General features: G+C 39.2%; 1 protein-coding gene across 7 annotated transcripts in view; it reads left to right on the forward strand.

The window, feature by feature from the left end:
• The window catches only part of TENM2 (teneurin transmembrane protein 2), a 691,595-nt gene that overhangs the window by 52,249 nt on the left and 618,752 nt on the right, over positions 1–20,594 (forward strand). For 6 of the 7 annotated variants that reach the window (XM_062629179.1, XM_062629180.1, XM_062629181.1 and 3 more), the window contains exon 2: positions 10,632–10,743. The exons of the other annotated variant lie outside the window; for it this stretch is intronic. The gene's annotated coding sequence lies outside the window, so the exon portion shown is untranslated. The remainder of the gene's footprint in view (positions 1–10,631; positions 10,744–20,594) is intronic. 7 annotated transcript variants of the gene reach the window in all.

The raw sequence follows: 20,594 nt of genomic DNA on the forward strand, positions 1-20,594 counted from the left end.
TGGGAGCAGAAGAATTGCACTGTGCTTAGCAAGATGGCTCTTTGCTTAGCCTCCCAGAGCCCAACTTCCTGGTGATAAAAAGTTGTTTCCTGTGTTACTTTCCCAAAGGTGTATTTAAAAAAAAAACACTTTTTTTTTTTTTTAAATGTATTTACTGAGATTAAAAAAAAAGAAAAAAATATTTAGACTGTTCTGGTGTATATAAATATACTGAGCAGAAATGTTTTGCAAACCAATAAACCACTGTTAGTGAATCCTATGCTGGCAAAGAATGTACATGTGGCTCATTAGGGACTAATGAACAAATGAAATCATTTCTGTTAATGAGGGACTACTGATAAACCAGAAGCATTTACAGACATGTATGTTTTATTGCTGTGTTGTATCCAGGTCCTGGCTCAAGCTCTAAGCTAAGGAGTGGACAGGTATTTTAAGAGGCAAGGAATAGGAATAATAAACAAATGTTGCATTAAAAAGGCAAATCCGTCTTTAAAATCTGTAAACATAAGTTGGCTTTGGTCTTAGGATAAATACAGCCCTTACCTGAAAGGCAACTGGTGGCTTGTTTCTTCTTTCTCTGAATATTTGGTACTGCTTACTTTGAAATAATTTTGGAAGCAGCATTCAACACATATGCCAGATTTTTTGATCATTGTTTTGTTGTTTGGGCTTCCTTAATGAACTGTGAAGGCTCTTGCCTTTTCTACTTTCATACCTCAGAGATGATTGAGGTTGAAAAAATGTAATAAAATATTTTACGATTTGGAAATACTGTATTTTTATCTATATAGTTGTGTGCATCATTTTTTAAAGGTAATTAGGTAGGGGAAAAAAAAGAAAAAGACCTAATAAAAAGATGTGTGAATTTTTCTAAACTGCTTAATGAGGCCTAATATAAATCTGAATTTCAAATCACTTTAGAGTTGTCATATGCCCTAATTTCAAAAGGCAGTTCTGGCTTGCCACTCAGTTGGCCTTTTATTTTGTGGCACAAATTAAATAACCATGTGGTTTTATGTCACTGTTTTATTACAGTAGTCCTATACCACAGGATGGGGAAATTTCACTGCAGTAGCTTTGTTAGAACACAACTTGTATTTGGGGGAAAGGGGGAAATAAGGGCAATCTCAGGCCATATTTAACTATATAAAATATGGATAAATACAGAGGAGTGAAAAAATCCTTCTAGTTTTCCACACTTCATGGAATCATAGAATAGTTTAGGTTGGAAAGGACCTTAAGATCATCCACTTGCAACCTCCTGCCATGGGCAGGGAAGAATACAGTCAGTGCAAAGAGCAGTTTATGCTCATTAGCAGCTATGTATCAGCATCAAGGTGCTACATTGCTCTCCAGCAGCCATTGCTGTTAATACATGACTAGTACTGTGTGCAGTACAGAATACATTGAGAGGTGAAACAGTTCCTGAAAATAGTGTTTGTGACACTTTGTAAAACAGAATGTCTGCTCTCTGTAATTGAAGAAAAAGTATCTACTAAAATCATGAAGTGACAAAATCTCTTGTGATCTGTGCTGGTTTTTCTGAATCTGATGTTTGCTGAAGGGGGTTAACATCTCATAACACCTTTTTTCTTTACTTTGTTCTGTATTTTGATGCTGTGTCTCCAAGTCATACCAACTTGTGGGCCTAAATAAATAAGGTAATACACTGAGCTGACATTCTGGGGTTGGATTAATAGTTCAGGGATAGGTGAAAATATAACTTGTCTTCATTTGCCAGTTCAAAAGGCATTATCACAATTAGCTGGTAGATATCAAGCCAAATAATTATTTTCTGTCTCTGTATAGAGGTAAAGAGATGCTAGAAAGGACACTAAGTAGAATATAGGCCATACGGGTTCAGATCGATGGCCATAAGTGGATGCCTGGGGACAGTAAAAGAGGCTGTTGTAATTGAAATGCCACTTACTCTTTCCCAGTCTTCCAGCCCTTGTGGTGCTGATACTTCCTGAGCTGGATGTGGTCTTGGCTGCTGGGAAACCTCAGTGGGGTTCTCTTCCATGGATCTTTCATGCCTTTGCTTAAACGCTTGTAAACCTGTGGCCTCCTCAGCATTCTCCAGCAAATGTGCATTTGCTGTGTGAAGAGCCACCTTTTGTAAAGATAGGGGAAGAAAGAAAGGATAAATAAATAAATGTTTTGAACCTGACTACTGCTGGTTCTATCTGATGTCCCCTGGTTCTTGTACAGAAGGAGTCAGAAGGTCAGGATAGCATAACTCACAGCTTTCTCCGTGGTGTGCTTTCCACTGAGTGGTATAATTCCGACAAAGGGAAATATGTTAAATGTGCTGCACACTGTTAGTTGTATTGCCATTTTCAATGCTGTTGATGTGGTGGGACGACAAGGTGCTGTCCTGTGGCTTTGGGAAAGGAAAGCCTTCCTCCTGTCCACCCAGGTACAGGAAGGGAAGATGATCGCTGTTGCATTGCTCATTGTCTTCTGATCTGATCAAAGCACACTGGGAGTCTGACAGTTTAATGTGAAGAGCTGTGAATCATGCTGCTATTCTTGTGGGGGTCTAGACAGTTTGTAGGAATGCATACCTCTCCAAGATTAGGTAAACGACGGAGGCATTCTTACCAGGCTTTCAAATGCAGGTGCCTTTAGCAACTCAGTTTTGCTGCTCGTCACATATAGAGAGGTGTGTGTATGCATATCCCTCTGAGAAAAAATGGCATATATATTTATACATGCACCTTGAATGAGAGAGAGTGAGACCCTCCTGGAGTTACTTTATTCATCCCTTTTAAAGAGACAATATACTGGTTATCTCTGTATGCATGTAAATAACTCTTATCCATAGATAGTGTTTGGAATTGCAAATACTATTGATTTTTCATAAAATACTCTTGGAATAGTACTTCATTTATTGGATTGTTAAGTTTTCATTATATCCAGACCAAATTGCGCTCATATTTCTAGTTGTGCCTGGTGATGGTGCCGTGAATGGTTGCAGAGTTTCCTTCCTCCCACTGAAAAAATGTTTCTCAACGCTTGAAGCTTCTTCAGGTGCCTCTACATTATCAGCAGGTGCAGTGTAAAGATAGAAGAACTGGGGCTTTAATTGTGGGGTGTGTTGTGATTCAAGGCTGCAGATCCATTTTAGGTGTTGACCAGCCATAACTGCGTGCCAGCTGCTGCTCTTAACAGCACTAAATGGCTGAAAAAGACAGGTCTTCTCCCTACCCTGCTGATGCTCCCTTCACTTCCTGTAGCCCCAGTTCCTTTCATCCTTAGGTGAGCTGTGTTTTGCCTAATAGGATTATCCATCTCTGCTGTTCCCTCTTCCCTCCCGTGATGTTTGCACCATGACCACCTTTGAAGATTTGCAGTACTTCTGGAAGTTTGTGATATTCTGGCATTTTCATTGTAAGTTTTATTCTTTTCTCCATCATTATTTCTTTTTTAATCCTTTTTAATTGGAAACTCTCAGTGTAAAGCAATTGCCACTATAGTCTTATATTTATTTTCATGCTTACAAGTGAAGCTCCTGATTCATTTGCTCTGGTTATTATCTACTTGGCTGTTTATATCATTTTAACGAATCCCTTGGACTTGGTCAAGTCAAGACTGCTGGTTGTGATGCTTGTGTGTGCATGTATATGCATTAAGACTTTGCACCTTTTAGTAATTGCTCAGGTTTATGCTGTAGTTTGTACTCTGCAGTGACACTGATTAATGTTTTGCTTACTTGAGCTGCTTAAAAAAGAAAAACTAACCCAAAACTAAATATCAAGAAATGAAGGTTTTCTTGTTGGTCAGACAGACTGAGGCTTCACACCTCACTGGCTGGGGTTGACACAGCCAGGAATTTGTTTCTTGCCGTCTCCTGCACAACACCAGGGTGGTTTTCATGAATCTTACTCAGACTCTTTGTTTCTGCTTCCAGCTTCTTTTTTCTTCCTCTTGAGAAGCTAATGAATTCTTCACCATTGGCCTGCTCTTCACTCTCTAAATTATTGATACATGTTTTCTGTTTACCTGACACTTTTCAGTCCTTTGCTTTGTTGTATTTGCAAACAAGAAGTACTATTTGTAGACGTTAAATACACACTGTACCTGTTCTTGAAAAATTTAATAAACTTCCCTTTCAGATTTGACTTTTTAAATTCATAGGAAAATATTTGGTTTTCTCCTCTAGACTTTTGGGTCTCTTTCAGGGTCTTTCCCTGCAGTTTTAGCAGGGAAGAGGAAGAGGATAGAATCTTTGAAGTTTGCTGTCCAGGGATTTGTAGTCTACCTAAAGCACTGGTTTGTAGCTCTATATAGACCAGCGATGAAACACCCAGCAGTGGTGGTGAATGACTTTCTTTTTTTCGCTGGGCATATTTTTGCTTATCAGTGTCGGCTCTCCTGATTCTTGTGCTAGAAGAGGCTTCTTCCCACAGGGATGGCACTACAGCAATTGTTTGTTAAGCACCAACTTTTACTGTTACTTCATTTTAGCATTTTCAATTTATTTGTGCAGTCATGGTCTCCTTTGTGTTTTGGATGACCATACTGGTTCACTTCAGCTTCTGCATTCTTTCTCCCTGCTCTTCTCAATACATCTCTCAGTAGATATGTCACAAAGGCTGCTTTATTTTTCATTGTTCTGTTCTTATTTGGATGAAGGGTGCTGTGTCTCTGAACATGTAAGCAAAAGTACTTCTCCTGTGTGTTGTGGTTTGTATTCTGCTTTGATTCAGCTGTGATTTTCATTCACTGCCTCTTGCAAGCAGTGCAATTAGATTTTTGTTGTGATCTTTTCTGTTACTGTCAAGGACTGCATTCCCATTCTTGTTCACTTTGGCCAATATGTCTCTTAAAAATGTAGACTGCTGACTTCAACTGGTACGACTATTCATTAGAGGAAAAAAAGGATTGCTTTTTTAAGCCAGAATTTTGAAACTCTACCAATTATGAACCAGTCCAGAACTTACATACTTGAGAAATCTATAATTTCTTCTTTGTAACTTCTTTTTCTGTCCTACAGCTGTAATATATTGAAAAACTTGTGTTTACAATTTCATGGCTGTTAAAAGCTTCATTATTATTATTACTAATATTATTATTATGCGTTACCCAAAATTCAGTTGATTTTCATTTACTAATCAACCACTCTTACATCTTTTGCTGGATAATAGGAAGAAGAAATCGTATTTTTTTTCTTTCAGGTTTGGGCTCAAGCTCACAAACCTAGTTTTCATTATATGTATCATTTTCAGGATGAGGAAAAACTCATCTTGAAGTTTTACTCTCATATTTCAAGGGTGTTAATTTTTGATCAATATAATTTTCAGTGGTTGACCTGTATGTTAAGTATCAAATGTATACAAATTCTACATATTCTTTGTTGGAATATTTGGTCTTTTATAAAGCATTAGTTTATATAAGCTTCTGGAGTATGATAATGCTATATATTTAATATGAAGCTTGCATTGTACACATTCAAAGTGAGTGGACATAGAAGTACTAGATTTCTTTTTTTTTTTATATGGTATGTATGAACTTTACTTACAAGTAGACTCGCTGTAAGCACCCATTTGTCTTTATTGAAATATGGGTTATAGGAGAATGCAATTATTCAAGTAATGAAAAAAAACAAGAAGGGAGGGTGAGGAGGAAGTGTAAAGGACTCCATAGACAAAACTAAAACCCCTAACCTGAATTTGCCCTGGCCTTTGGGTGAAGTTGCATGGTGTTATCTTTTCCTCAGAACACCTGCTCTATGCAGTATTTTGATCATATGTTGTCGAAGGACAAATCAGTCTTGTGAAGCCAAGTATGGTGGTGGTAGCAGGTTCACTGGGTTGTTGTTTGGTTTTGGGGGATTTTTGCTGCTGGGGTGAAGTCAATGAAACAGAGTTCGGGAGGGGAAGATCTTAAGATCAAGTAAGTGGTCATGTGTGTTTTTACACTGGAGTTCTGCCATCAGTCTTCAGCACCTGACCAGGACGTTCCCATGTGCCTATTCCTGGCCTGTGCATTCCGCCATCCCTGTGTGCTGTCATCACATACTTACATGACGATACACTGAGACAGATTAAGGAATTGATGGGGATTAAAACTGTGGTAGGAGGAGACAAAAGAAACAAGTATTTTGGTAAAGTGCCCGCTCAGCTTCATTGATTAACCAAATCGGCTCCAGTCCTGGCTCAGAGGGGGGGGGGGGGGGGAATGTTGCAAAACTAGGAAGTCAGTTGCTGAGGTAAGGAAGGATGGAATTGCCTCTGGTAGCAATGTTGCCTCTTTTAGCCTGCACACAGAGATGACAGCTGCTACTGATGTATTCACATCTGCAGTGTGATAGATACCTGTATTAAACAGGCTGTGACATAGCCAGTAAATACTTGTTTCTTATATGGGAAACCTTATTGTATAAAGATGTTAATCATTCTCAGCTTACAGCTGAAGGCACCCAGAGCAGTCCTGCAGCTCACAATGTGATGTATAATGCTATATGCCATGGAAATTTGGCACGTGCTGTTAGTGGGGCAGTGCTTCAATCTTCCCATGCCAGGACAGCCCCTTCCATGGCAGCAGTGGCCTCTCAGGTGCGGTGAACATCAAACAGTGAGTGCTGGAGCTGCAGTGCTGAGTCAGCAGAGCTGCCTGGCCTGGGGCCAGCAGATTCAAGCGTGAGCAGGAAAACGTTTTAGGGACACTCATGGGGTGAGTACCTTGTGCTAAATAACCCAGTGACTGAAAAAAACCAAAGATATTAATACTAGACTAGAACATGAAGTGTATATGGACCAGGACCAAATAGAAATTGCCTGCGTTATGTAGATTTTGCAGTTCCCTAGCCTTTATATGCTTGCAGCTGTGAAATTCCATTTCTGTCATTACTGTGTGTGCAATCCATAACTTTCATCTAAGCAACACAACTTGTTAATTAATCATTAACAAGGGCAAGACATGCAACAGCATGAGGTGTGCCAAAATCCTCTCTCAAAGTTTTTAACTGTCTGACTGCTTCTAGATACAATCACAGGAGTACTGGCAGATTACTCTATAAGAATCTTTCTATTAGAACTTAATGGTAGAAGAGTTAGGGTTAGAAAGGAACTTAAAATCATTTAATTCCAACCCCCTTCACAGTAGACCATGTCACCCAAGGCTCTGGCCAACCTGGTATTGAACATTGCCAGCAATGGAGCATTTACCACTTCTCTGGGAAACCTGTTCCAGTGCCTCACCACCCTCACAGTAAAGAACTTCTTCCTTATCTCTAACCTGAACTTCCCATTTCAGTTTGAACCCATCACCCTTTGTCCTATCACTACAGTCCCTAATGAAGAGTCCCTCTCCAGCATCCCTATAGCTCCCCTTCAGATACTGCAAAGCTGCTCTGAGGTCTCCACGCAGCCTTCTCTTCTCCAGGCTGAACAGCCCCAACTTTCTCAGCCTGTCTCCATATGGGAAGTGCTCCAGTCCCTGATCATCCTTGTGGCCTCCTCTGGACTTGTTCCAACAGCTCCATGTCCTTCTTATGCTGAGGACACCAGAACTGCAAATCTTGCAGATCTGCAGATCCTGCAGTACATAGTAAATTTATGGATTTTTATCAATTGCTCCAGTAAATTACTCAGAGTAATTTACAACCATTCTTTACATTTAATTAACCTTCTTTGTACTCTATGTTAGGTGCACTGTTACTGTGGTTGGTATTAGCTGAGATTTGAATGGCAGCATAGGCTGTGGCTGATGTATGGTATTTGTACAAATAGGCGCCCACTGGAAGGTTTACATCTCCACGGGTGCCTCATTCTCACTAGTGGTGAGAGGATTATGGAACTGTCCAGGCTCTGTGCCGTGGAATGTCCTGTAGTGGGGCCATTGCAGAGCTGCATCTGGCACCGGCCAGCCCCAGCCTGCCCTCAGCGAGGAGCGCTGCAGCCCCCCGCCTTCACTGAGCGGCACTGGGGGCACCCTGTGCAATTAGCAACTTATCCTTTTTTATACTTTATTTTCAACGCAAACTTAATTCCCGTTTCCTTTCTTCATTGATTAATTGACTGTGTGATGACAATTCTGTTGTTAATTTGCAGTAGTGCTGTGAAGCAAATAGATGCTTTCCCAACTACTAGAGAGGTACTCCCCTGTTCCTCCTGCTGCCTTAGAAAATAATGACCTCCTCATTACATGCTGATGAACTAGAAGGGAGATGGAGCCTCTCAGACTTCAGAAATGCTTAGCATCAGTGACAGGCCAGGACATGGGGTGTGTCTTCTCTTTTGAGAATAGGGTACTCCATTTCTCTGCTGGTTGTGTGGTACCTGCAGAAATAACTTTTAAAGAATCTTGTAATATTATTTAGTGTAAGAGAGGCCTGAAAGGAACAACTCCATTCTCTCTACTGCTTCTTTTCATGCTCGGTTTTGTTTATTTGTAAATTCTGCTAGATGGATACAAATATTCCTCACCTGTCCCCTTCCAGAAAGACACATCAAGGTAAAAAACGATTTGTTAGAATTCAGAGACATTTTAGCTTGTCAGATTGCATTTTCAGCCTGTCTTGGTAACAAGTAGCTTGCTGAAAACCCCTATAATGAAACATAAAACATGGTTTTATTTTGGTTAATTAACTTACTGCATGGATTTAGGGTTTTTCCTTGCTTTTACTCAGTTATAGCTCTACCATTCCACCTTTCCCTGAGCCTCTAACAACTATCTCTTCCTTGCAAATTGCTCCATGAGAAGACCTGATACCAGCAGCACAGTGAGAGCCAAGCAAGAGCCCGGGTGCCTGGCAGAGCTCCGAGGAGCCATTGTGTCCTCGCAGGCTCAGTGCATGAGGGCTGACGGGTTCCTCCTTTGAGCACCCCGGCTGTTCTGTCCTTCAAACACTCCACTGTCGCTGAGAGGGGTTGCATGTATGTTCCTGTTGGCTGGCAGCAGCCCATGGTCAGTTTAAAAGCCCCTATCAGATGGTCTTTCCTGAGGATTAGTGATGATCCTACGCATCCGGTTCCTGTTCTTCGCATGAGTCTGACTTGAGGTGGATTTTAGCTCTCGCAAATTACTTACTGCTCATTTTCCTGGTAGATTATCAGTGTTTGTGTCTCAGTGTAACCTGATGATGCTTTTATGAATGTTTCTGTTCCAAATTCAGCAGTTCCTGAAATAGTGATATACAAACAGGAAAGGTATAAAAGAATTAGCAATTATAAGCAAATACTGTAAATGGCACAAAATTACCAAGGCGGGAGGTATGTAATAGAAGTGTAATTTGCATTGAGGCATAGGTTGATAGGATTACACAAAAGAAAGTAAGCATAATGGTGAAAATAAGGGGATTATGAAAGTAAAGGCTGCATTCCAACCCCTAATTAGTGAGGTTATCTGTATTTCGGCTTTTGCATTTGCAAATTAAAAGCACTGGGTTTTTTTTCCACATTGATTCATATTCTTAGAAGATCTTATGCCATGATTCTGGCCTTAAAGATTTTAGATGATACTAATGTACAATGTGTATTGAATTCTTTGTCTTATTTAAATAATTGATGCTTTATGGAAACCCACTGGCCTGAAATACAATTATGCCTATTCATTTTCAGGGAGATAGACCTCAGCAGTTAAGTAGTGCTAGTACTTCAAGCTTCTTTTTTAACCAAAAATAAATACCACTAATTTAATTTCAGTGAAAGCAATAGATAAAGCCGTAGTGTTAAATACTCCCAATGTTAATAGAAAATTGCTTAAAAGTTGCATGTGTAACAGTGGAAAAGCATTAGCTTGTCTTTATAGATTTTTGTATGTATTTATGAAATATCTGGCTCCAGTGTTGATGGTTTTGTCTGTTCGTACCTCCAGCCTGTGGTGATTCTGTATTTGTGAGTGGGTGTGTATCAACTGTCCAAATTTCTTTGGCACCACGACCAATCACTTCTTCATTGTTATTGTTCAATTTCATAATGCAAGGTGAAACCTATGTTTCTTCCAAGTCATTTTGCAAGTAGTCTGTGGCTCTACCTGGATGGTTTCATTGACCAGGTGAAAAATAAATCAGTCAGTGAGGCTGTGAATATTTAAGTAATTTTTATTTTTCCAAAAATACTTCTGAGGAGAATGAAAATTTTGAGGAAACTGTGGGAGCCGACAGGTAGTATAAAGTACTTGTATTGCATATTGAGAAAGAAAAGAATAAATTGGCAGAGGAAGCAACACGTGGCCTGTGAAGTGGAGACATCTAAAAGTACTTGAAACTTTCCACAATGAAGATAAGTCGAGGAAAAATGTCTTGATCAAGACATTTTGAGGGATACTGTGCAAGATTAGCATGTCTTTTCTTTGGGAATTGGGTAGAGGAGACATGGTCCATTCCTAGCTGGTAGTTTGAGCAGTGTAAAAATTAAATAACTAAGCAATCTCATTGCTTGAGTGCCTACATTCAAGGCAGGGAGGAGGGAAAATGAGAAGCAAAACAAAAAATGCATCTAGAGGATTATTTTCTTTTACATCATTAAGAGAGTAGAGCCTGTTGTCCCTCTGGTAGTTAAGAACTGAGAGATCAATACGAAAATACTGTTAAAAGTCTTTGCTTATTAATATCGGTATTTTGTAATTATTTCTGATTTTGTAGTTATTTTCCCTGAGAGTTATACTTTTTTTCTTCCTGGCAGATCCTTCTTGCTTTTCATTGCCCCAGCGTGTTAAGAATTCTCTCTCACCTGATGTGCTGAAGACACGAGGCATAATGACTGCGAAATAGAGCTTTGCGGACTGCCCCTTTTAGTGAGTAGTCACAACTTCAGTTTTGTGTGTTGTTTTGCTCCGAGGTGTGTTTATATCATTGACGGAAGTGCTTCCAACTAGGCTTGAGAAATGCCTAGAAAGAGCTCTGCAGGAAAGTGTTTTTGTAGAGGAAAGCAATTTGCCTCAGCACTTTCCTTTGCAGAATCTACTTCAGTCTTTTCCAGCCCAACTGAAACACATCAGAATGCTTTGCTGAAAGAAATAAGCTTTTTTCATACTTGCCTGGATTTTCATTTGCTGGAGTTGTCCATCCCGACAAATTCAGGGTCAAATGCAGATGTTAGGAATTTAATGCTCCTGGCGTAAAAAAAAAAAAAAAAATTCTTTCTTCACTCAAGTGGCCCTTTTATTCAGATTTTTAACCCAATAAAAACTATTTAGTCTATGTGAATGGCTGCATATCATGAGGTTGTAAATTTGCCAATCCTATAACTTATGCTGTGCAAAGAAGAGATAAACAAAAAGAAGAACCTTTCAAATTATCTGGGGGTTTTTGTGGTGTCCCTAACTGCTGGACAGAATGCTCATAAGACACCCTATAATTTAATTAATGTTGTACATACACTGTGGGAACTCACGTAATTACATGCAGTGACACACTTGTCCCAATGTGTCTAAGTAAAAGAAATAGGCTATCTTGCTTAGGGTAGCTCAAGAGTGAAGGAAATAAAACCTTCAGGTGATCAATTCCCATTAAAATTTAAAACATTGTTTTATTTTCTTTCTAATTTTGAGCTTTTTATTCTCCTGGGGATTTTCATTTTACCAAATACAATTTTTTTTGGTACACCTGAGAATTCTTACTCAAGCCATTCATTTCAGTGGCAATATTTCTGAAGAAACTACTTCTTGATTGTGCCCCTTGTAAAACAGATTGTTTAACTGGAGTTGGTTTAATGTAACATTTTCAATTGCACCATGTGTCTTTCAAAGCATGGCAGAAATGTGTTTCTTAGATATGCCAAGCACCAAATTCCCAGCAAATTCTTTCACTCATGCTGAAAACATCAACACATTCTTCTGCATTGTTTGCTGTGGGTCAATTGGTTGTCACTGTTTATTTTCTACTAAACAATTATTTTCTGACTCCATGACTCTTTCTTCAGCTTTTAGAAAGAAATGGAGCATTTAGACAATTAAGATTTGTGCTCGCTACTTAAAGATTATTCTAAGTGCCTGAGTTTCAAACTTCAAAATGTACGTAGTGTAAGAAAATGAAAATGAGAAAACCAGAAATGCTTCAGTGTAAGTAATTCTTTATATTGGGAAAGAAAGTCTGGTGGGATTGTGAAGTTATTTTTTCATTTGTTTTTATTATTTTCAACTCTGAATTTCAGGATGGTTTTCTGCCAATTCTGTATAATTAGAAAAATGAAATAGGGCATTTCTGAAAATTGATTTTACTATTCTAAATGTATCTGCATACCCCATGTAAAATTGAATATGTTTGGTTTAAAGGATCTTCATAGACAGTCTTCAAATAGTTAAAGAAGTACCTCTCATACCAAATTCCTGGGGAGCAAACATTAAGTGATAAAAGATACTAGTTCATGAACTCTCACTTTTGCTCTGTACCTCAACTGCAGTTTGTCAGGAAAAGGTTGCAGAAGTGGGTCCTCAGTGAAGATTTCAACACATCTGATAGCTCAATCTCAAAATCCCCTGCTGTAGGCTTGGTTTGTTCGGTTTTGCTGCCCATTGCTCATGAGGAAACCTGAATAACTCTGAGCTATCTCCCAAGGTCAGGCAGCAGCTCAGGAGCAAAGCTGAATGTGAAATTGTATTCATAATTTCCTGCAGCAGTTTGAGGTTGGGAACATGTCCATTTAAACCTTTCAAAATAGTGTTTGCATATTGGGTTTTTGCATTGTTCTGGAAAATACCAAGGCCAAGAAGGATTTTCTCATCCTGAGTTAAAACATTCCTTCCTACTGCTCCCCATTGTATGGCTGTGGGAGTTTGCTAGGCTTTCGTTGGAGTCGGGACACATGCTAGGACAAGAGAGCTTAATGCTGTGATGGTTGTGATGAGCAGAGCCTTCCTTCACTAGCACTAAAGTAGTTGCTTAAGAAGATTTCCACCAGTTCCTCCAGCTTAGAGAGGGGTCCTCACACACCCCCAGGATGGGGGAAGAACATAAGTACCACAAGATCGCACACAGTGTATTGCTGATATGGGGTTTTATTTGGGTTGCGTGGGGCAATGTTCTGTCCTTACATGGCACAATGAATTTTCCTTAGATGCATGTTTGGGGTTGGGAATATGTCCTGGGTCTGTCCCTGGTGCTGTCGTAGGCTCTGGTGTTGACTTTCCAGTGTTGAACCAGTGCCATCTGTTCTTTATTTCCCTCATTTAGTTTGCGTTCCTGTGGATTTGCTGGTGTGATGAGGCGGTGCTGGTAACTTCTCAGTTACTTCCCTATTGTGCTTTTTTGCCCAGGCTCTGAGCACTGCCTGTTTCTGCCTTTTGGTTGGTTCTTTATATAGCTGACACAGGCTCACCATCAGTAGCCAGACAAATAGCGAGACTCATTTCCCTCCACTGTGTCCTTCGCCAGCATTTTCAGTGTTATTCAGAGGCCATTGCTGTGACGTTAGTGTTTCAGCATATTTATTAGGTTTGCTTTTTGTTTGGAGGTTTTATTTGTTTTCTTTTCAAAGGCTGCTATTGTCCCATCATAGTGGATCAAAGCCTTTATGAAGTAACTGCCTTCAGGAACAATCAAGTTCAACTTCTTGAACCAAACCCTCCTGGACTTATCTTCAAGGAAGGATTCAGTTTCTTAACTTTTATGTATCTTGACTGTAAATTCACTTCTGTGGGAGTGGGAAGAAGAAAAGCCTCTGAATCACATCTTTGGTGCTGCTTTTAGTCCTGGGTCTGGTGGATGCAAAGTGTTTTGTATTTTTAGGGCTGCCTCTCTTCATAAAAGAGCATATTCTGTATGGTTTGAAAACCCTCTGTAAACTTGCACTGGTATGAATAATCAAATCTACTTGAGAAATTTGCTGAAGTAGCCCTCTTCACTCTCGGGCTTGCGTGCCTCTGCCATGTTTGATTTGTTAGTTTCCAGTGATTTGCAAAGGGAACAGAAGTATACAAATTAATGTGAGTTGTTCATGGATCTTCTCAGTGTCAGCATTCATCACCAATACTGATGCTCTGGTTTTGAGCCTAATGATCAAACACTTGTTTGCATGGTTTCTGCCAAATTCCAGGGCTACTTCTGCCAGTCACATACAACTTTGTATCCTGTAATATGTTTTGGCCACCTCCTGAGAGGTACTTTCAGTGAGAGTTAGCAGTAGTTTCTAGTGTTCTTGTGCTTATTGCTTTTTGTAATTGTTTAATTTTCTGGCTCCTTTCCCCTTTATAGCATAGTTCTGTGCTCAGTCTCCCCCTCTCCCAAACAAAACCCAAAAGCGAAACCAAACCACTAAAACATAACTCTCCTGTAAAACCTCCAAGCTCTGCTTCCATTGAATGGGTTCACTTCCATGAGATTGCATCCACACCTTGTTGTATCTTTTGAAGATGCAAGATACCATTTTGCTGGGATTGTAGTCAATAGATGTGAGGCAAAAGTCTATATTCTCTAAATATGTAGTCTTGTAAAAAATTTATTTTAAGTATGCTCTTATCCTTCCCTAAAGCAAACTATTTCTTTTCCATTGATTTTTTTTTTTTTTGTATACTTGTGTTTTTGAATAATTGCGTTTTTTATTTCCTAAGCAGCAAACTCAAAATCAGTAGTTGATAAATAAAATATTTGCACTCGGAAATGGAGCCACAAAACCAGTGTAACTTCTGCTATTGATTTTGTTCTGTGTTACTATTTTGGCAGCAAAGGCAAAACACCACCATTTGTAAGCATAAAACTTCCTTAGTAAATTACTTTAAATTATAAACTAACCAATAAATCAGTGTTGCTACAGTGTTGCTCTGGCATTCCTCTCACCCTTTGCCTGAAATCTGTATCCCAAATAAGAAACAATGCATCTGAAAATGGTTTTGATTATTTTTAAATTAATACAGTAAAATGGATGCTTCTTGGAATTATCAGCAATAGTTCAGCATGATGAAAGAGCTGATTAAAATGGATTGTTGTAATATGAATGATGGTTGCAGAAGTAGAATTAAGATGTTACCCATGCTTTTGCAAATTATTCTGTATCACCAATTACTTGTTTTACTAAATCATATTTTCAGGAAGAAGAGACGCTATTTAAATTTCTGGCTTTGTTATGGAGTTTTGTAGAATGTTAATGAGGTTCAGCCTATTTAGTTTTAGGAGCAGCTTTAAATTTTGCAGGACATTCACCCACACGCTGGCCTCAGCACTGTAAAAATACTTGTCAGGAGAGAAATTTATTTAGCAGCATTTCTTAAGACCCGAGATTTGATCTGAAGAAATAAATGAAACACTGTCATTTCTCAAGTCCTGCATGAATAGATGAGAAATTGAATCTTATTTGGGGTAAATTCAGGCCTCTCTCAGAGGAGAATGGAAGAGTATGGAAGATGAGAATAATTCACGCAGAACAGTAAGTCTGGGATGATTTAAAAAAAAAAAAAAGGAATACTGTATCTTAAAATATTTTTAGTGGACCCCAGATAGGAGTATTCAGCCTCAGAGGCTGTAATGAGAAAAAATAACTATAAAAATACAAGATTATCACTAAATGTCAAGTAAGAATGTATTGGCAAAGATAACTATATATTAAAATCCTGTATTTTTGACTAATTACTACGTAGCATACAAAGGTGAGTGTTGATAAGTAGGTGCTGATAGTTTTTGGTATTTCATAAGGATTCTCGTGGCGTTAGGTACAGATTTTACTAACAATGATCTGCATTCTGTGCCATGAAGTTGTATAATTCATATGTTTTTTCATACACGTCAGTGGGATATGAGCTTTGATATAAAAAAAGGGCTCTGTGGGGAAAAGAACAAAGCAAACCACATTTGAGCTATGACCTTTGATTTTTGTAAGGTCAGATTTTAATATATGTTATAACTTTCAAAAGAAAACTTGTTTTTTTCTTCTCTTTTTTTCTATCTTCTGGGGAATATGGGGCTGTGGAGGATGAAAGGGTGAAGGGAAATGCTGTAGATACCCAGGCTGACTTAGAATGCCAGCTTGAAGGAAATGTTAGGATAACTATCTGGCTACTTCTTAAGGGGAGCCCGAAATGGGCAGATTTTGACTAGAAACTCTGAAATGGTGTTCTGTGGCTGGCCTTGGAGAGCCCAAAGAACAGGAAGAGTTCTAATTCATCACAGACGATGCTCTATAAAATGCTCATATGTAACCTGCTCTAAGCACTGAATAAGGGCATCAGACATGAAGGAAATGTAAAATCCTAGCTGGGGTGCTTCTGTCCTTTAGTTATGGCTTTATCCGCTCTTTCCTGTACTGGAAATTCGGGACTGGCAATTCTAGACTTTTGTAGAACTGATTCTGACGTCTTACTGGGAACCTGGTGTGATTTCAAAAGTCCTGTGTGCTTGAAGGTGATGTATCCCTTCATGTTTGCTGATGAGTCCTGAACTGCACTATGTCAGAGCTACCTTGTGAAGAGGAAAAGGTTTGCAGTCAGCATCCTTCTTGGAAGGAGCCCTCTGTTTGTAATTACTTTGTGACTGGAGTTTGAGGTAGTGCAGCTGTGTAGGTGTCTGATAAATGTTTTTGATGGAATGGAGCACGTGGGTGAGAAATGAGTGGATAAAGCTGCATTTTAGTTCCATTCATTCCTGTCCAGGCTAGTGCCTCTGCGCCCATGAGCAGCTCGTTTTTGTGGATTTAAAGAAAAGAAAAAAAAAAATCTTTAAGAGAAGGGAATCCTTCTTACAGGATTTTCCTTTACTTTTCATTATTCCATTTGTGTTTATAGAAGTAGGAGGTATAAACTGGTTCATTAGGCTTTGAATGCCTGCTATAAAATATAAGAGTCCAGTTCTGAATAAGTCTGAAATTAAACCACAAGTTAACTTTTGTCACTAAGCTGTATCCCCTTGCATAAGATCTTCAAAAATCAGATTTCATTGGAAGAAAATGGAAGTAGGTAAAACAAAAGTCCAATCACAATGAGAAATCAAACTGTTCAGCACTCACAGGCATTTTGGTATTGGGAAGAACTACCACCGTCAGTACTCCATCTGACAGCGATATATATTTGTCACTGAAGCTGGGACATGAATCAGTTACAATAAACCTGAAAACAGGCTCAGATGTCATCCTGGAGGTGGCTGCTGTTGACTGCAAGAAAGGAGATATTAGAACAAGATACCTTGCAATAATAAATCAATTTTGTGTAATAGGGAGTTCTCCAAAGGTGCTAATAATGCAGGAGAAAAACATGCTAGTAGGGCATTGGAGAGTGACAAGATTATGCTGCACTGGTTGCAGTTTGCTATTGTTTTCAAGCTACTATTTCTTCTCGGTTTCACTGTGCCTTATACAAGTTTGTCATTTCCATAAACATTTTTCATAATTTTAGTCCATTTACAGTGACCTGAAATGGAAAAAACAGTATGACTACCATCGTCTTCCATGATCTCCTATAGAAAGCCAGAATACACCTAACTTCCAACTTACGTGTTTCTGCATAATAATTTTTGGTATAATAAACTCAATAAACTGGATTTTATATTTTTATTTTGTTTTAATTTCATTTCACTTATTTTATTTTAAATTTTTTTATTTATTTTATTTACCCAAGTCCTGCTCACCTGTGTTACTGGCAGGTGGGTATAACCTTGCCTTTTCGAGCATGTGCAGCAAAGGCAGCTTTACTTCATGCAGGTCTTCACTGACCTAGCTTGTTATGACCTAGCTGTACACCCTGGCAATCTGCTCTGTGCTTGTACCACACAAGGTTAATTACAGTAATGTGGACATGTACAGTAAAACAATCTGCCCACTGGTAGAGAGATTTTTAATTTTACAAGATTGCTTCTATCTGGTTATTTTTAATTTTAGCTTTGTCATAACTGTAATGTGACAAATTTCATGGACAGTTCAAGTTTCCCTCATTTGAGCTAAAATCTAGCTTATTATGCAGATATCCCCTTTTGACAATGAGCATCTGCAGCTACTCAAGTCATAGAGATGCTGGTGTATGTGTCTAGGCATCTTCATTTGTTATGCTATGTTGTCCCAGAATAAATATGCAGAATATATTGCAGTAGAACAATCACAATGCAAAACAAGAAATGCACTGGTGTTTTGTTATGTGATAGCTGGCTGTGCTGCTGATTATAAAGCAAGTAGTTAAATCCAAGTGGAAGAAATTTTCCCTTTAAAAAAATATTCTAAATATTTGCTTTATCTCTTTTTTCGTCCAATCTCCTTAGCAACAGAAACATCTGTTTCTTTTCTCTTAGTCATTACATTCAAAGAAAGTAGCTGCTTCAAAAATAATGAAAGCAATTTCTATGAATTGGGTAGCTATTAATTGTTGCCAAGATGTTTTAGTATGATAATAAGACATGCAACAATTGGCTTTTTTCTTTAATTGAAATATAGCTATCTAGTTAACCTGTGCTGGTTAGGTGAGCTATAATCTATCAGCTCTTATGATGCATTCATTGTGTGATTTTTCTGTGTGACAGAGGCAAGAGTGAGCTTGACTATTTGTGGTTTATTTAGGAGACACTTAGTTTAAATGTGTGGATTGTTGTTGCACCTTATGTTTTATTAATCTGCAACTTCAAAGCAAGTCAGAGAAGAGGTTTGCCTTGAAGACAGAGAACTAAATATGCATGGCCTTACAAATATGTATTTTTGTATGTCAGTCTACAGTATGGAACAGCATAATTTATTAAAAATATGGACTTTGTTTTATAGTGAGGCTCTTTCTCAAATTACTGTATTCTATAGATATTGATAACCAAGTTTAAAGCTGTTATTAGTTTTCAAAAGGGCTTACCAATCTGTAATCTTCATCCATATGGCCAAGAGTGCATTCCTAAATCATGAGAAATCGCCACATGTAAGTGTGATTTAGGAACAAATGAGGGAGGACTGCTGGATCTGTACGTGAACTGATCTCAGCCAAGAGAAACACACTTCCCTTTGTAGTGTTGAGGGGGAAGGACCTTTGCTACTACCATAGTCTTGAGTGACTGCCATTTAGAGCTAACTGTGTGTGGATGGATCTGCGTATGTGCCTGAAGACTAGTGCAGGAAAAGGGAAACTGCTTCTTGCCAATGTTTGCCTAGTTAGGTCACTGACAGTGTTTGGGGTGGGGGGAGATGTTCAGATGGTGAAACTGAGAAGGCTTAAGCTCACCTGGAGCTAAACGAGGAAGGGCTAGCAAGAATAACAAGGAGGGGTCTTGCAGAACTGTGTATTCATTGACAAAAGAAATTTCTAGGTGTTCATAGATCCATGGGGAGAAAACTTTGATGGCCCTATGGAAAGATGAATTATCCAATGCCAGTTTTGCATTGCTCTTCGCAAGCAGAGTCTGATTCCAGACGTGTGTGTGCTATCTTAGTTTGAGGAGCAGTGCAGCCAGACAGATAAAAGGCTAATTTAATGCTTTTTGTACATGATGGCCAGCCTGACCTCAGTCCCTGGAAAGGTCATTACTGTAGATGTGAAATTACTTGCAAACATGTCAAGCTTAAGAAGGTAATCAGTAAGTGTGGTTCGACTGAAGGGCTACAAGTGCTTGACAATTTGATTTCCTTTTTACAGTGAAATGAATAGCAATGTGAGGCATTTTACAAATTTCAATATGAAGTTTTAATTTGAGTGCTTCTGTACACTGAAGCCATACAATAAATTGTCTTGGAGGCTTTTAGAGAGTGTATATCTTGTGCTTTTTTCTTCTTTTTTTTTTTCTTTATTTTGTTTGGGGGGGCACATTCTCTTATTGCTTGTAGTACACTCTGATTATAGTAGGTGTACAGCAGGAAAAAGAAAATAAAGCCTTTGACTTGAATTTTACTCCAAGAACCAGCAGAACTTGGAATTAGAGAAGGAAAAAGATTACTGCAATGCTCCAACCTTTCATCTTGTTTGTACTCCCCCTTATGCTTTCTCGCACCAATCCTGAAGATAATAATTCTGCATGAGACTACTTCTGGCACATGTAGGTGGCAAAAATGGTTTCGAGAAGCTTTACCAAAGAACCATCTGGAGCATGTATGAGGGCCAAGAACACTGAGAACTTCCTCCATGAAGGAGCTGATGAGCTGGGTGGAGCAGCAAGCAGTAAACTGTGACTGTAATCCTTTTAACTGGCTAGCACATCAGACAGACGGGAAGGCTGCCCAAATGCCATTTCCCTGGGAGTTTTACACAGCAGGACGTACTTCCCCTCTAGGTTTTGCTGAAGCGGTAGGGGAGCCATCTGCATTCAAGTTAGATGTGCAGAGTAGTCCAAAATATAAACATGAGACCTTTCCTGATTACTTAGCAAGTGCGTACATTGTATGCTGAAGGTGGAGCTGGTTGACAGAGCTCCTCGGGGAGCTCTGTAGGCAGGTGAAGAAAGATGGATTGGGGAAGGCTGGGAGGGGAGAGGCCAAGTTTTAGTGAAGATAAGTGCCATTTTCTATTCCTCATACTGTAGCTTTTGTGGATGGGCAGGAGGAGAGGTTTCTGCAGGAGGACCTCAGTAGGGAAGACTTTTACCAGCTGGGCTCAGGGACAGCATTACGAAAATTGACAGGTTGCAGGGATGAGCCTTGCAGAAGTACCAAACCCTGCTGTCTTGCTGTGTAGGCAGGGAGGCATCGCAGGCTGCCACAATGGATGTCTGCTGCTCTGTAGGCGGCGTCTTCTGCCTGATGCTGGCTGCTAACGTATGGTTGTTC

Source organism: Pezoporus occidentalis, unplaced genomic scaffold, assembly GCF_034315485.1.
Source record: "Pezoporus occidentalis ecotype Australia unplaced genomic scaffold, CSIRO_AGI_Poc_V1 ctg33, whole genome shotgun sequence".
NCBI lineage: Eukaryota > Metazoa > Chordata > Aves > Psittaciformes > Psittacidae > Pezoporus > Pezoporus occidentalis.